Source organism: Vitis vinifera, chromosome 5 (genome assembly GCF_030704535.1).
Source record: "Vitis vinifera cultivar Pinot Noir 40024 chromosome 5, ASM3070453v1".
Lineage (NCBI taxonomy): Eukaryota > Viridiplantae > Streptophyta > Magnoliopsida > Vitales > Vitaceae > Vitis > Vitis vinifera.
Genome location: NC_081809.1, coordinates 22525662 through 22529805, shown reverse-complemented (window position 1 = coordinate 22529805; position 4144 = coordinate 22525662).

Here is a 4144-nt window from a genome sequence, read left to right as displayed (position 1 = left end):
TCCATCCCAGTTGGCTGCACTCCACAACAAAATGAAGTATCTAAAAGGAAGAATCAAACTATGATGGAGACGACAAAGTCAATGTTACATGCAGGAGAAGAAACTTTCTGAAGCTTATTGGGCTGAAGCAGTTCATACAGCAGTGTATTTGATTAACAGAGGCCCAGTAGAGCACTCTCACAACTCACATGATCACTTTGTGGAAATTAAAAGGTGCAATCCACACTTTTAAATAAAGAAAAAAAAACATTAAAAATTGATTTTCTTACAAAAAAATATAAAAATAAAAATAGAATATAATTAAAATTAATTAAAATTTTACATATTTTCACATTATTTAATTTTTATATTGAAAAATTAGAATAAATGAAATAAGTTTATAGTAGCATGTAAAAATAATTTATGGATATTAAATTGATTTTGTTTTCATTTTTATTTCCTATAGAAGAATTGATTTGATGATTTAGGACCTATTTGGGAACTATTTTTGAAAATGGTTTTATGTTTTCGAGAATAAAAAACCAATAAAATACATTCAATAATCAAAAAATATTTTTTATTTTCTTCTTGAAAACAAAAAAATAAGGTATATTCTGAGTGTTTTAAAAAATAATTATATAAACATGTAGAATGATTAAAAATAAAACACTAGATATAAAAATCATTTTTAAAACATGTTTAAAAATATTAAAAAGAAACAGAATAAAAATATTTCAGGTTTTCGTTTACAAAATGAAGAAAAAAAGTTTGAACTTAATCATCTAATATTATTTTTTTAAAAAAGAAAATTAGAAAAAATCTTTTTTTTATTCTTTTTCTTTTGTGTCAAGAGAGTCCTTTTAAAATGGAATATATTTCATTTTCATGGGTTCTAAGATAAGCCTTGCAGAAAATGGAATGGAATATATTTCATTTTCTAGGGTTTGTGAGATAAGCCTTTCAGAAAAGGCCATACCCAATTTGGGGTTCTCATTCATCTTCTTATAACCTGCCTTTTTCATTTCTTTTTTATTTTTTATTTATTTTAAATTAATAATATTGCCAAGGTGGGTTCACATTGACTCTAATTGAATATCTTAAACCCAATAATAAACCAAGTTAGTGGGGTTGGATCCAACTCAAAATTATTGCAACCTCACTAGAAAAATCATGATAAAACATACCCTTTGGAATTGATTCCTACCCTGACTAAACAAAAGCCTATGAACCCTAAAAATGCCAACCATGGAAACCCCACTTGCTTCACTTTTTGAAGAGTCAAAAGTCAAAACCCCAAGCACAACCTCTCAAAAAATTAATCAATCAAAAACCCACACCATGCTTTTTCAACAAAAGGGCAAAATGACATTTAAAAAAAAAGGAAAAAAAGTAGTGAGAATAAAACTATAAAAAGGTATTCCACTGTATGCGGCTAAAAGAAGCCTTTTGAGATCTTTAAGTAAGTAAAATTCCACCTAAACACCCTTTTAGGTTCCATAGTGGAGTCCCCTATCCTAGTGGTGGCCCTCTTTTGTCCTATTTTGTCAAGGTTGGTTTAGAAGAAGGGGCAAAAAAAAATTCATATTTTGGGAGGAGATAGCCATGAGACTCTCATTTTTGCCATTGATATTGCTAACATCATTAGCATGAGCAACAAGTAAAGGAAAGGCTTGTCTAAGGTTGACTATGTGTAAAATATTCAAATGGAGTGACTTGATATAATATAAGTTGGTTCAAGGCTTACCCAAGTGGGGAATCCCATAATTTAAGTTTTTTTTCTATAAAGAAAATGTGAAAATCATTTTCAAACATTTAAAAATAAATAAATAAATAACCCATTGAAAATTTAAATTCAATTTTAAAACTGGATTCTACGAAGCTCTTCTAACCTTTTGAACACTTAAAAAATTTATCATTCTAGTGTTAAAAAGATCAAAAACCTATTCTAAAATCACTGTCAAACTCAAACTCAATCTTAATTTCGTATGGTCATTTATTTTTTAAGTTAGGTAAAAGTTGAAATAAATATAATATTAGTATAGGAAAAGTTTTATTCCATAAATTTTTATATAATTCAAAATGAATCTTTTATAGGAAATAATAGTTTGTTAATTTTCATATTAAATTATTTTTTAAGTTATAACTCTTTTAAGTCAAATAAGCATTGGAATGCTCATTAGACTTAAAATAAAAATAATTTTTTTTATTAAAAAAAAAAAGCCTTATAATTTCTTAAAATTTCATCCAAACTTTATTTATTAAATTTAAAATTCTCATTTGATATCATTAATCAAAGATAAAATTAAGGTTTTTTGAAAAAATAAGATTTTCTTAATTTTTATATTAAATAATATTTGTCAAATAAATATTGGATATATCAAACTTTAAAAATAAAAAATAAAATAAAATAAAATAATATATATATATATATATATGTCATTCCTCCACTATAGGACACAATTATGAGAGAATCAAAGGTCACATAGATAAAGCTTTGGCTTCTCCTAAACCCTTTGGGGCATTTGTGAGTTGTGCCTCGTGAGAGACCCCCGATACAATAATGCCATCTCAGCATGAAAACAAACCACCAACCCACTTGCTTTCTTTTGCTTAATATAGTCATTATTCTAAATATCTCTACTTTTGCCCTTTTTAGGAAAAAGAAATATTACTTAACTATTAATATTTTAAAAATAAATAAATTTTAAAATATTATTAATAAAATATAGTAAAAAATTGTATAGTTGTGCAACCATAGGATAGAAGAATTAACTGCATAGTTTTCTTATGCTAGGTTGGTTGACAATTTAATTGCTTCTAGAAATTATTAAGAAATTCATGTTTGATTTCATTGTAAAAAATACAAAACAAAATCAAATATAATTAAAATTAATTAAAATTTTATGTATTTTAAAATTATTTAATCTTATTATAATGGAGATAAATAAGTAAAATAATTTATTGAATTTAAATTTATTTTTTATTTTTCTTCCTTTTTTTCTACTTTTCCTTTCTATTTTTTTTTTTTTTTCACATTTTCCCTCAAATCTTCCAAAACCAAGCATAGTCGAGAAAGAGGAAAAGAAAATAAAAGAGGAAAATTGTAAGAGGAGAGAGAATGACTAAAAATAATATATATATACATATATATATATATATATATATATATATATATAATTTAAAGTTAATAAATTGTTTTTGTATGTTATTTTAAATTTGTTTAACTTTTTTTTATTATTTCATATAAAAATTAAATAATTTTTAAAAAATATAAGTTTTTAACCATTTTTTATTATATTTAATTTTTTTCATATATTTTTATGATAAAACAAAAATGGAAAATTAATTTTCTTACTTTTTTTCTCTTTTATTAAAGTTTTCTTACAACCAAACACACTATTAGTAAATTCTTTGGCATCTTTAAAATATCCATTTTAAAAGCTTTCTAAATTTGTGCCATTGGAAACTTTTTTTTATTTTAAATTTTTCTCATTAAATTTAAGTAAATTATTAATTACTATAATTATCTTTCTAATTGCAAATTATGACAAAATTCTCATACCAAATTCAAATAAAAATGGAAGTGGATCACAATTATTATCTATAAAATAGAAAATTTGAAGTCAAAATCCTAATAAAAATAAGCTTTTGTTTTCACATGGATAAATTTTGGACTTGTACTCCAATTTCTAACAAAAATCCTAATATATTAAAAACTAGAATGAATTTGTCATTCTCATTTCTTATTCTAGCATTAAAAACATATTTAATAAAATCAAACACTCGTTATTATATCAAGATATTTAAATAAAAAATTAATGAGTAAAATTTTATTATCCCACACAAATTCAATTTCTCCGATTTTCAACATCGATGCAAACAAATTTAAATAGGAAAAGTTGGTTCTTGGTTTTACCTCGTTAATTTTAAAATGTATAGAAAAAAAATCTTAAATTTTACTAAAAAGATATCAATTAAGCATTTATGCGTCTACTTATCGTCGGATTATTTTGGACTATTTTTAAAAAATAATTATCTGACTGACTGATGAAAAATGCATTTTCCCCAATCGAATTCTTATATTTGTTTTTTTCTCAATCATTTTTTAACAGCTAATATAAAAACTAGATAGCTTTTTTATAGGAATGGTTGGCCCGCCTTACCT